The sequence below is a fragment of the Pongo pygmaeus genome, chromosome 4 (assembly GCF_028885625.2).
Source record: "Pongo pygmaeus isolate AG05252 chromosome 4, NHGRI_mPonPyg2-v2.0_pri, whole genome shotgun sequence".
Taxonomy (NCBI): Eukaryota; Metazoa; Chordata; class Mammalia; order Primates; family Hominidae; genus Pongo; species Pongo pygmaeus.
The window spans coordinates 151,159,239-151,173,109 of record NC_072377.2 but is presented as its reverse complement, the minus strand read 5'-3'; the positions used below and the strand labels follow the sequence as shown (position 1 = coordinate 151,173,109).

Genomic DNA, 13,871 nt, shown 5'->3' with positions numbered 1-13,871 from the left:
TTGGGAAGGCATGATTGTGCTATGAAACATGAGAAGAACATGAGATTTGGGAGGGGCCAGGGGGTAGTATGATATGGTTTGGCTCTATGTCCCCACCCAAATCCCATGTTGAATTGTAATTCCCAGTGTTGGGGGAGGGACTTGGTGGGAGGTGATTGGATCATGGTGGTAGATTTCCCCCTTCCTGTTTTCACGATAGTGAGTTCTTATAAGATCTGGCTGTTTGAAAGTGTGTAGTACTTCCCACTTTGCTTGCTCTCTCTCCTGCTTCACCACAGTAAGTTGTGTTTACTTTCCCTTTACCTGCCACCATAATTGTAAGTTACCTGAGGCCTCCAGCCATGCTTCCTATACAGCCTGCAGAACTGTGAGTCAATTAAACCTCTCTCTTCATAAATTACCCAGTCTCAGGTAGTTCTTTATTACAGTCTGAGAATGGACTAATATAGCAGGCCATACAGTCTCTGTTGTAACTGCTCAACTCTCATTGCAGTATGAAATCATCTACTGACAATCTATACATGAGTGTGACTGTGTTCCAAACAAATACATTTATTTTAAAGTTACTTAAAATAATTTTTTACAAGAATGGGCACAGGTAGGATTTGGCACACAGGACATAGTTTTCCCAAGCCTGGTTTAGAACATGGGCTTTAGAAACAGACTACATGGATTCTAATCCTGAGTCCATCATTTGCACATTCCTGAACAAGTTACTTAATCTCTCTATGCTTCACTTTCCCCAACTGTAAATGGAAGTGATAATACTACCACCTACCTCATAGACTCATTTTGAGGGTTAAGTGAATTAGTAAATGTAATGTGCTTATAAAAAGCATCTAAAACATTGAAGTGCTATATGTGTTAGCTGTTATTACCATCATCATCATGATCATTATCAAAGGTACCAAGAGACAGAAACCCAGTCCCGTGTCATTTGAGTCCCAGATCAAAATGAGCTAAAAGCCGTTAGCCCAGCCTATTTAGTTACCTGAGATAATAAATTCCCTTTTATGCTTAAATTAGTTTGAGATGATTTTCTGTCGTATAACTAAAGTCATCCCATCTGACTAAATGAGGGAAATCAAGGCAGGGATGACAATTCACCTAATGCTTATAACGTAACTTCTCTCATTTCAGCACCCATCACAGAAATCAATCAATCACAGAATTCTCACTCATTGAGCCCAGAGAGGGCCTCAGACATGTTTTTCCCCAAAAACAGGACTCTAAGCAATCTTTACTATTCAATCAAAGTCAGCATACGAAATGAAACTTCTCTATCCCTGCTTTAGGTCAAGAATTCTAAAAGTTGATGTCCAGTAATATTAATGAGCTTTGTAAACATCCTCCTAGTATATTTTGTAATAGATAAAAATTTTCCAAAAAAGACAGACATTCTTAGGTGTGTGGTCTCTTTTTCTAATTCCTCACTTGTGAATCCCCATTCTATTTCAAACCCATATACTTTGCAGAAAAACTTGGGAGCTGTATTAGTTTATTCTCATGCTGCTGTGAAGAAATACCCAAGACTGGGTAGTTTAGAAAGTAGAGAGGTTTAATTGACTCATGGTTCTGCATGGCTGGGGAGGCCTCAGGAAACATAATCACGGTGGAAGGCGCCTCTCTAGAGGGTGACAGGAGACAGAATGAGTGCCTAACGAAGGGGGAAGCCCCTTATAAAACCATCAGCTCTCATGAGAACTCACTCACTATCACGAGAACAGCATGGGAGGAAAATGCCCCCATGATTCGATTATCTCCTACTGGGTCCCTCCCATGACATGTGAGGATTATGGGAATTACAATTCAAGATGAGATCTGGATGAGGACACAGCCAAACCATATCAGGAGCACTCTACAGTTCTTTTATCTTTACAAACTGACTTTCTTCAAGAAGGTGCTCAATAAATATTTTCCTGAAAGTGGTCAGCAGAGGCTGCTAAAGAACAAGTTTCTCCTCTGACCCAAGAAGTGATAAAATCAATAGACTTTAAAAATATACAGTGTCACTGATGTATGTAACGTCATTAATCTACAGTGGAAAAACAAGGGAATAATTAACTTGATGTGTTTTACATTCATAAAGTAAGGGGCTTTTAAATTCAGAATACAAATGAGCCAGTAACCTTAATACTTTGTTTTTTTTCTTTTTGACCCTCATTCACCTTATTTATTTCAAAGGGGTTTAGATTTTTGTAAGCCCTTTCAACTTAGATGACAAGGCCAGCTATTAATAGACTTAAAGCCAAGTCATCAGGCAGTACTCCGCAGGTGTTAATGTGAAGGTTTTTTGTTTTGTTTATTTTAAGCTCTGGGGTACATGCACAGGATGTGCAGGTTTGTTACATAGGTAAGCATGTGCCATGGTGGTTTGCTGCACCTATCAACCCATCACCTAAGTATCAAGCCCAGCATGCATTAGCTATTTTTCCTGATGCTCTTCCTTACCCACCCTCAACAGGCCCCAGTGTGTGTTGTTCCCCTCCCTGTATCCATGTGCTCTTATTGTTCAGCTCCCACTTACAAACGAGAAAAACAGTGCTTGGTTTTCTGTTCCTACGTTAGTTTGCCGAGAATAATTGCTTCCAGCTTTATCTGTGTCCCTGCAAAGGACATGATCTCATTCCTTTTTATAGCTGCATAGTATTTCATGGTGTATATGTACCACATATTCTTTATCCAGTCTATCATTGATGGGCATTTGGGTTGATTCCATGTCCTTGCTATTGTGAACAGTGTGGCAATGAACATACATGTGCACATATCTTTATAATTATTTATACTCCTTTGGGTATATACCCAGTAATGGGATTGCTGGGTCAAATGGTATTTCTGGTTCCAGGTCTTTGAGGAATCACATTGTCTTCCACAATAGTTGAGCTAATTTACATTCCCAACAACAGTGTGAAAGCATTCCAGAATCTCTGGGACACAGTTAAAGCAGTGTTAAGAGGGACAATTCTAGTACTAAATGCCCACATTAAAAAGCTAGAAAGATCTCAAATCGACATCCTAACATCACAACTCAAAGAACTAGAGAACCAAGAGCAAACAAATTTCAAAGCTAGCAGAAAACAAGAAATAACCAGGATCAGAGCAGAACTGAAGGAGATAGGGAAACAAAAAAAACCTTCAAAAACTCAACAAATCCAGGAGTTGGTTTTTTTGAAAAAATTAATAAAATATATAGACTTCTGGCTAGACTAATAAAGGAGAAAATAGAGAAGAATCAAATAGACACAAAAAATGATAAAGAGGATATCACCACTGAACCCACAGAAATATAAACCACCATCAGAGAATTCTATAAACACCCCTGTGCAAATAAACTACAAAATCTAGAAGAAATGGATAAATTACTAGACACATACACCCTCCCAAGACTGAACCAGGAAGAAGTTGAATCCCTGAATAGACCAATAATAAGCTCTGAAATTGAGGCAGTAATAAATAGCCTACCAACCAAAGAAAGCCCAGGACCAGATGGATTTACAGCTGAATTCTATCAGAGGTACAAAGAGGAGCTGGTACCATTTATTCTGAAACTATTCCAAAAAATTGAAAAGGTGGGAGTCCTCCCTAACTCATTTTATGAAGCCTGCATCATCCTGATATCCAAATCTGGCAGAGATACAACAACAAAAAAAAGAACTTCAGACCAATATCCCTGATGAACATCGATGCAAAAATCCTAAATAAAATACTGGCAAACCGAATCCAGCAGCACATAAAAAAGCTTATCCACCATGATCAAGTTGGCTTTATCCTTGGGATGCAAGGCTGATTCAATATATGCAAGACAATAAACATAATTCATCACATAAACAGAACTAAAGACAAAAACCACATGCTTATCTCAATAAACGCAGAAAAGGCCTTCTATAAAATTCAACATCCCTTCATGTTAAACACTCTTAATAAACTAGGTATTGAAGGAACATACCTCATAATAATAAGAGCCATTTATGACAAATCCACAGCCAATATCATAATGAATGGGCAAAAGCTGGAAGCATTCCCCCTTTAAAGCCAGCACAAGACAGGAATACTTTCTTTTTTCTTCAAAATTATAATTAGTGTATTGCTAGCAATATTCCATACTTCCCCAATTCTTAACCCACATGGTACAAATACTATCACAACTTCCCTGAAAAACTACTCTGGTGTGTACCTTCCTCTCAGATAAATAGAGATGCCATCATTTTGTTAAGAAAGCCTCCCTAGTTATTCTACAGCTGTCTATGAACTATCTGGAGCAGTGGTTTTCTAACTTGAGTGTGTGTTGGAATCACCTGGACGGCTTGATAAAAGATTGGTTGGTCCCACTTCCAGAGTTTCTGATTAACTAGTTCTGGGGTGGAACCTGATAATTTGGATTTCTAACTAGTTACCAGGTGATTCTGATATGGTTGTTTTAGGGACCACACTCTGGCTAACGACTTGCTCTAGCTAAAGGTCTTGTTCTACGCCAGTGGTATTCAGTGAAGCAAAAGGAAGCCTATCTTCACTAACCTATACTTTATACCACTCTGATCCATTCTTTACACCATGGGTCCCCAAGCCTCTGGGCCACGGACCAGTACTGGTCTGTGGCCTATTAGGAATCAGGCCACACAGCAGGAGGTGAGCAGTGGGCAAGCAAGAATTACCGCCTGTGCTCCACCTCCTATCAGATCAGCGGAGGCATCAGATTCTCATAGGAGTAAGATTGTGAACTGTGCACACGAGAGATCTAGGTTGCCTGTTCGTTATGAGAATCTAATGCCTGATTATCTGAGTTGGAACAGTTTCATCCTGAAACCATTCCCCCACGCAATTTGCATGGAAAAATAATCTTCCACGAAACTGAACCCTAGTACCAAAAAGGTTGGGGACCACTCCTTTACACTGCATCTACAGTTACTTTCCTAAAATATGAGTTGAAAAAGGTTACTTTCTTCCTCAAAAAGCTCCAATGACACTTTATTGCTCATAAATTTCCAAAATCTTAAAATCTTTAGTCTTACATTCTAGCTCTCTTACAGTCTGATTCCAAGCTTCCCATTGTTTCCCCCCATATGCCCTGTTACCTGTCCTGCAAATACTTGCTATACCCAGCCAAGCCATTTTCATTTATGCCTTAGGACTTTGCTCATGCTCTTTCCTAAACCTGTAGCATCCTTTCCTCCTTCCCCATTTACTGAAATCAATGAAATCAGAATCACTATGACTGATCCTGACTGCAAGTAAGAAGACTCTAAAAAAAATAAAAAATAAAAAATAAAGAAGACCCTGACTCCACTGGCTTGCACAATACTGAAAATTATTACACCACAGAACAAAAAGTCTGGAGATAAGATGGCTCCAGAGACGGTTAATTTGGCAACTCAAAGACACTGTCAGAGACAAAAGTTATTTTCAATGTATCAATCTGATATCCTCAGTACATGCTCTTATTCTCAGGCTAATTCTAATTAAGGTCACAAAGGCTTTAGCAGTTTGAAATATCACATCCAGTCAAAAACGCATCTAGCAGGAGAAGCAGGAACTTCTTGAAAGCCTCTTTTTGTGTATTAAAAAAATAGGATGGGAAATAGGATCCCATTCTATTTCCTTGGCCAATTTGTGTTGCATTCCCATTCCTAAATCAGGCACTGAAAAGAGGATTGAAATTATCATGATGACTTAGACCAGGTGTATTAGTCTGTTCTCACACTGCTATAAAGAACTGCCCAAGGCTGGGTAATTTATAAAGAAAAGAGGTTTGACTGACTCACAGTTCTGCATGGCTAGGGAGGCCCTCAGGAAACTTATAATCATGGTGGAAGGGGAAACAAGCACTTCTCACTTCAGTGAAGGCAGGTGAGAGAGAATGTGAGCACATGGGAAAGAGCAGGGAAAACTGCCTTATAAAACTATCAGATCTCATGAGAACTCACTCACTATCATGAGAACAGCATGAGGGGAACTACCCCCATGATCCAATCATCTCACACAAGGTCTCTCCCTCAACACCTGGGGATTACAATTCAAGGTGAGATTTGGGTAGGGACACAAAGCCTAACCATATCACCAGAGGTCAACAAACTTTTCCTGTAAAAGGCTACATAGTAAATATTTTAGTTTGTGTGGGCCATATGGGCTCTGCCACAACTGCTCAACTCTCCCTGTGTAGCACAAAAATAGCCATCAATAATACATAAACCATTGGGTGACTTGTTCCAATAAACTTCATTTACAAAAACACGTGGCAAACTGCTTGGCCCAGTCAGCCACCCCATGGTTTAGGCCAAACAGGATCAATCTTTGAGACATGCTGGAGAAACATAGATTCCGCCTCCCCACCCCCCACCCCAAAAACATCAGAGTTCTTCCAGGAAAGAAGGAGAAAATGGCTTTTAGAAGGGCAACCAGCAGCATCAGTGGGGACATCCTTCAAGCCCTAGCTCAAATGCAACAAATGAAGGCTTCTCTAACTCATTTCAGACTGAATTATACTCTCCCAGTAAATTGTTTAGATCTCCATTTGGAGTGATTATAATATAGCCAGCTGACACAACTGTCTCCTTGAATAAAGAACAAGTTTCTTCAGGCCAAGGTCTGTGTTACACATCTTTGTATTGTTTCCCTTTACCCCCACCCAGCACTATATGGAGCACATAAAATTATTAAATATTAATGTAATTAAAACAATACAAATATGTAATCCATGAAATAGTCTTCAAATTCTTGGTTTCTTTGCCATTGACCTTAATCTACCAACAGTTCATACTTCACAAATTTCACAGTCTACCTGCATCCAGAAGTTTCAGTTTGATTCACAGTCCCACATAGTCCAGCAGAGATCTGTTTGCACAATTAAGAAAGGTCATTCTGTCATGGCTATCTATATATACCTCTGTATTCATTTTCTATGCCATGTAACAAATTACTGCAAATTTAGTGGCTTTAAACAACACAGACTTATTATCTCACAGTTTCCCTGGGTCAGGAGTCTGAGTAAAGATTAGCTAAGTCCTCTGCTCACAAGGTTGCTAGATCTGGGGTCTTCTTCCAAGCTAACATGGAACTTGATAACCCAATTTCTTGCAGCTATAGAGCTCATGAAGTCTGTGTCTTCTAGGTCAGCAGGAAAGTTTCTCTCTCACACTTTGACTCCCTTTTGACTTCAGGAAGGGCTCAGTCCCTTTTAAGGGCTCACTTGATTAGGTCTGGTTCATCCAGAATAATGTCATTTTTTGTTAACTCAAAGTCAACTGGTTAGTACCCTAAACACAGAAGTAATATCCCACCATGTTCACAGGTCCCATCCACACTCAAGAGGAAGGGAATGCAGATGCAGAGGGGAGGGCATACACCAAGGCACCAGAAAATCTGGGAGCCATCTCAGAATTTTGCCTCCCATGGCCAGGTGCAGTGGCTTACACCTGTAACTCCAGCACTTTAGGAGGCCAAGGCAGGTGGATCACTTGAGGCCAGGAGACCAGCCTGGGCAACACAGCAAGACCTTTCTCTACAAAAAAAAAAAAAAAAAAAAAAAAAAGACACACACACAAAAGAATTCTACCTCTCACAATTTCTATTATAATGCCTAACCCCACAATATTGACACCTACATATTTAAATATTTGTCCTCCTACTGAAAAGTGTTCATTTTACCTCCATGTCCTCAGTGCCAAACAACCAAAAGATATTCCATAAACACCAAATTGACAAACAAGCAAATGGATAAATTTGGCCTTATTATCTCTCAGTAGAGGCTTTTTCTTCACATTCTTGACGTAAAACCTTCTGGAAAAAGTAAATGGGCCAGGCGCGGTGGCTCACACCTGTAATCCTAGCACTTTGGGAGACTGAGGCAGGCAGATCACTTGAGGTCAGGAGTTGGAGATCAGCCTGGCCAACATGGTGAAATCCCATCTCTACTAAAAACACAAAAATTAGCTGGTGTGGTGGCTCATGTCTCTAATCCCAGCTACTCAGAAGGCTGAGGCAGGAGAATTGCTTGAACCCAGGAGGTGGAGGTTGCAGTGAGCTGAGATTGTGCCACTGCACTCCAACCTGGGTGACAAAGCAATGCTCTGTCTCAAAAAAGAAAAAGTAAACAATGCATTTGATTACACGTAAAGAATACATAGGAAAACCAAGGAAGGAAACAAATCCATAAGCAAAACTCTAATGACATGTGGAGAATGCTGGCTTCAGAGGATTACGAACTCTAAATAGTAAATATTATTCAGATGTTAGTTAAATCAGAATCAGGATTGCTAAAAGATTTGACATATGGGCTTTGACACTTGTGCTTGACCATATCTTATGTTTGATCACAGTACTTTAATTTATTACTGTCATTATTATTATTATTCAAAGCTTACTCTGCTATAATGTCCTGTGGTCCGAGGAGAGGCAAAACTATTTCTCTCTTGTTCACTACTGCACCCTGAGTGTTAGCCCAGTATCTGGATGCTACTGAGTGCTCCACAAAATAGTTGCTGAGTGAGTTACCAAAAACTCTAAGAAATGATTATGCTCATTTTGAAGCTAAGGGAACTGATGCTCAGAGAAGCCAATGTCTTGCCTAAGGACACACGAATAGAGAGATAAGATTCCAACCTGAAGTTCCACACTTTTTTTTTTTAGATGGAGTCTCACTCTGTGGCCCAGACTGGAGTACAGTGGCACAATCTCAGCTAACTGCAACCTCCACCTCTGAGGTTCAAGCGATTCTCCTGCCTCAGCCTCCTAAGTAGCTGAGATTACAGGTGTGCACCACCATGCCCAACTAATTTTTGTATTTTTAGTAGAGACAGGGTTTTGCCTTGTTGGCCAGGCTGGTCCCAAACTCCTGACCTCAGGTGACCTGCCTGCCTCAGCCTCCCAAAGTGCTGGGATTACAGATGTGAGTCACCATGCCCAGTTCGAAGTCCACACTCTTGATCACTCATCTCTAATGGCTTACAGTTCATCCATGCAATTACCGTATCACAGTAACTTTCCGCATTTTTAAGCTGGACTTGAATTGGCCTAAGTCTCTTAAACCAAAGCTTTTCCATTAGTGTGCCAATTCCAGGTCTTACAGGTATCTGCTTGCTAAACGAGCCTGTTCCAAGAAAGCTGGGAAAGAGGAGTATCGATAACCAAGGCCTACATTTACGTCAGCTACCCCTCTGTACACTTCTCCTAGGTGAAGTAACAAAAAGCACTGACAAATTCACTTAGGACTCACTCAAGGAACCTCCCCTAGATGCCAAATGATTCTTGAAATTGTCACCACCATTCTGAAAAGATCTGGACCTTCGCTTGATCAAATCCCAAGTGGACATTTCAATTCCTTGGCATGAGATAAAAAATTAATCCATAAAACATCTGCAAGGGAAGCATACGGTTTAGACAGTTTGTGCCAGAGATCTGGGAAGTTGTGTGCTTGAAAAATATTTGCGTATAGAAATAGGAGTAGGCTGGCAGAGAATGTAAATGTGATAGGAACTCTCTCAAAATACTCTAGTGAGAATTGTGAAACTAGCGTATGACTTTTCCCCTCCATGTTCGCAGCCATGCATTCAGTCACCTCCCAGAGTCCCTGCACAAGGCATCACGAGTCTTTTCATGACGTGTTTTCAGAAGAAATAGAATCAGTAGTGCTGAAAACCTCCCTATGTAGACCCATTTTCAGGTGTTCACTCAGATCACCCCTTAACAGTGTTTCCCCGGCCCCAACAAGGACACACCCCTGGCTGCCATGTTTTTATTCTTTGCCCCCACCTAGTGGCCATAGCTGCACAGACAAGAGTATTATGAAAGACCGTTGAGCAAAGCCTGAATCACACTTGCAGGCTAAAAGATTACCGTTCAGTTTGGTCTGGTTTCTTGTGGAGGGGTGCGGATCTGAGCATGAGGGGTAGTGATCCACACTTGCTGCGTAAACTGCAGTCATGCCTGCTTACAAGCCATCTGTTACCAGTCCACGAGGAATTAAGGACAGAAACTGAGAGTAAGGAAGCACTTAAGAACTTTTATAGCACTTCGACAGAATAATTTTATGTCTATGGAATCTAATAATAAAAAAATCAGGGCTTATTTTATTTCGTTTTAGTATAACTCATTTTTACTGTGTGTTAGCACAGATAGTTTGAAAAACGCTGGATTTTAGAGAGGCAAAAGTTGATCTGCAGAGAGAAAAGGCAGAAGCAGATGTTTGTGAAAGAATTCCTATTTCGAGCCCATTCCTGGGGCCTGATGACATCCATTCTCTTCAGTTCCTAAGAACATTCGTGAGTCCTTACAATGAACACCTTTTTTTTTTTTTTTTTTTTTTTTGCTTAAGTTTGCTCAGTGAATTTTATGGGCCTTGAAACTAGAGTCCTAATGAATATACTTACACCAATCTCTGACAGGGGCGTAAGGGAAAGCCCCACTTGTCTTCATCCTAGTTTCCCCAAGAAGTTCTTCTAACCTGAGATTCCACCTCAAACCAATCCAAAACAATGATTACCTTTTCATTCTCATCCTTGTCTAGACCCTCAATTCTAAAATAAAATTTTTTTTTAATATAGGAATCATGGAGAAGAAAGAAAAATTACTGAAACAGATGAGGGAGTTGGTCAATAATTATGTATGGAGAGCCTACTCAGTGCTCTCCCTGAGTGGACAAGTATGAGCAGATGCACAAAGGCTTGCCATATGACGCTTGTATCACAGTGGGAGGGGAGAAACAACAAACATTTTAAATAAGATAGTTTCAGAGAGTGATACATGCAAGGAAGGAAATCATATATGACAAGGAAACACAGACCAGCCACTCAAAACTACTAGATAAGACAAGGAGAAAGGTGAGGCAGAGAAGACAGCCTCATATTTATAATCAATACCATTTATTAAGGGGTTAACTCTGTGCCAGGCACTGCTAAGTATTTTAAATACCCTCACAACAAACCTATGAGATGACGTTATCATCCCCATTTTTCAGATGGGCAAATAAGTTCCAAGAGGTTTCTAACTTGCCCAAGATAAGAGCTGCGGAGACATGAAGGCAGAGCATGAATCCAAATGCATCTTACTACAAAGCTTATACCCTTAACCACCTATAAAGAATAACAAAATAATAAGGTGAGTCTTTCTTTTGGTCACCCAGAAGAGTCTGGCTCAGACATTGTTGCTTCCTGGCAAAAAGGACAATGAAATCCTTTCAAACACATGTGCTCTTCTGAAAATCAAATGCAAGGGCCTCCTGCTCAGTGAGGCCGGCCTGTATTTCTTAGTAGAAACAGAGTAGCCAACTGCTCAGGGCACATAAAAGCTATTTTAGGAGAAACCATCTCAGAATGGAAAAAGAAAGAAGATTGAATCTTATGACATGATTTCCCCAGTGGTGGGGAATTGTTGTAAAATGTCTCATAAAATCCCATCATATGTACAAATGGCAGGGACTTAAACAAGCTGAACGATTGAGTGAGTCATTGAACGTTTGGGCTGGATTTCCAAAAGCCAGGAGAGCCCCAGGCACAGTTTTTTGTTTACAGGTGCTAAACAATCCATCACAACCCCTCCTTTTAAGCTCTGTCCTCCCTCTCCCTAGGCATGCCTCTCTCATTCTGCCTCTCATTCCCCTGACAGGTTAGTGTATGTGTTTTCTAATAACAGTTTCAGGTGACCGAAGTCATCTATCTTTCTGGACCTTATTTATAGGTAGGCAGATTCTAAATTTAGGCCTCTATAACCAGCTCCAGGCAGACCGCTTGACATCCAAGCAATGAACAAAGATGAATGCAAGAGCACTGGGTGACTTAAGGTGTGCAGTAGATTATGGAATGGTGGCTCTAGTCCAACTAAAAGAAATAAAACTTCCATTCTAATGCTACTACCCTAGAATTCGCACAATCTAAAATAACTGTTATTGACTTTACCTATACGTTGTCTATGAAATAAAAGTATACTAGATCAATTAACATTTCTAAGTACTTTAGTAAAACTAACTCCCTGAAATTACATACTTTCATCAAAGAGTTATATTTGGCCAGGTTTCACTAATAATAAGTGCCCAATAAACATCAGCATGTATCAGATCTCATCAGACTAAGTTTTACCACAAGCCTGTGGCATAGATACCATTATACTCACTTTTTAAAAAAAAAAGGAAAGAAAACTGAGCCTTGGCGATTAAGTTTGCTGTCCAAGGGCGCAAAAACCAGGCAGACACATGATTCAAATCTGAATTCAGAACCATCAAGCATACCTCAAAGACTGGAGCATCAGGCAAGGAAGCTGCAGAAAAAGTTGCTATGAAGGGGAGAGCATTCAATCAATGAGATGTCTTCAGAGTTCTCTTACATTAGATAAGGTCTCAATATTGGGTAGAACTCTACAAATGGTTTGATATTCTCTTAAATTCCCCCATACATACACACACTTCATTCAATATCCCCTAATGTCTAAGAATGTGGGCTTTAGAGTTGGATGGTCCCAGCTTCTGCCACTTTACAGGCTGTGTGGACTTTAGCAAATTATTTAACCTGTCTAAGACTCATTGCCCTCATCATATATCAAATGGCAATAGCAATTGAACCTGACTCCTAGAATTGTTGTGAAGATTAAATGAAACAGTATACATAAAGAACTTAGAACATGGTAAGAATTCAATAAATCATAGTTATTCAAATGGCTGGCTTCTCTGATTCTTATCACCAGCTGAGTACGGCAAAATATCAGGACCTACTGTGTAGTGTTTCATTTTGACAGGTGCAAGTTTCCTTTATTCAAGTCAATAAAAACAACAGTAAGAGCAACAGCAGCAACACCAGTTAGTTTACTTTTTATTGAGCATATATCTGCCAGGTCCTATAAGACATCTCTTAAAATCTTCCTGAGTGCCCTAGGAAGTCAGTTTCCCATTTTACAAATATAGAAAGTTAGCCTGAAAGATGTTAAACAGCTTGCACAGCTCATGCAACCAAAGAGGGCAGAACTAAGATCCTGAGCCTAGAGCTCCTAACCAGCATACCACACATAACCAGCATGCTATGCATAACCAGCACACTACATGTAACCAGCATGCCACACATAACCAGCATGGTACACATAACCAGCACGCTACACGTAACCAGCATGCTACACATAACCAACGTGTTATTCAATGAAACACCAGTCCCATGAGAGAATCTTCAGGGCAAAGGGGAATGGGAAGCTCTGTGGTCATAGGAATAGAAGAATGCCCTTGCCAGGAGCACCACAATGGACACTAGCATAATAATGGCTCCAAGAAGTCTTTCCATATTCCCTATAGGGACTAGCACAGGTTTGAGCACTCAGTAGGCTACCAATAAAAAGCTCTAAATAATGCCATCCCTGCTCAAAAATATTCAGCCCACAAAACAGAGATCATAAGAAGAGAAAGCCCAGAGCATAGAAGAGATGAGAGGCTCATGGAGAGACATAGCTAATGAGAAAATCCTCAAGGCAGAAAAAGGCTGATATATTATGTGAGCCAAAATTGCCAAATTTTTCTAGATTTGAGGGTAGCCAAAACCTAAAACCCATAAAACACCTAGGAGCCATCCTCAGTTTCCCTCACTCCATTCTTGCCCACACTGAACCCATGGGCGGATTCTCTCTGTACACATAAGACCTGGCACCAAATTCCAGAGCCTCCAGAAAAACTTGTGACCCCATCTATTTATTGCCATCATGCCACTGATAACTACATTGGTCCAAGCCACCGTCATCTCTCACTTTAACCACTGCAGGAGCCTCCAACTGCCCTTCCCGCTCCCATTCCTCCCCACAACTACAACCTAGTCCACACACAGCAGCTAGAGTGACCTTCCCACCACCACCATAAACCAAAATATGTCAAGCATCCACATAAAATCCTCCAGCTGTACTTAGAATACAAT

At 40.5% G+C, this 13,871-nt stretch overlaps 1 long non-coding RNA gene across 1 annotated transcript in view; it reads right to left on the bottom strand.

The window, feature by feature from the left end:
- The window catches only part of LOC134739611 (uncharacterized), a 54,693-nt gene extending 42,233 nt beyond the window's left edge, over positions 1-12,460 (bottom strand). The window contains exon 1 of the long non-coding RNA XR_010126448.1: positions 12,215-12,460. This is a non-coding gene — a long non-coding RNA (uncharacterized LOC134739611). The remainder of the gene's footprint in view (positions 1-12,214) is intronic.
- Positions 12,461-13,871: the final 1,411 nt, after the last annotated feature.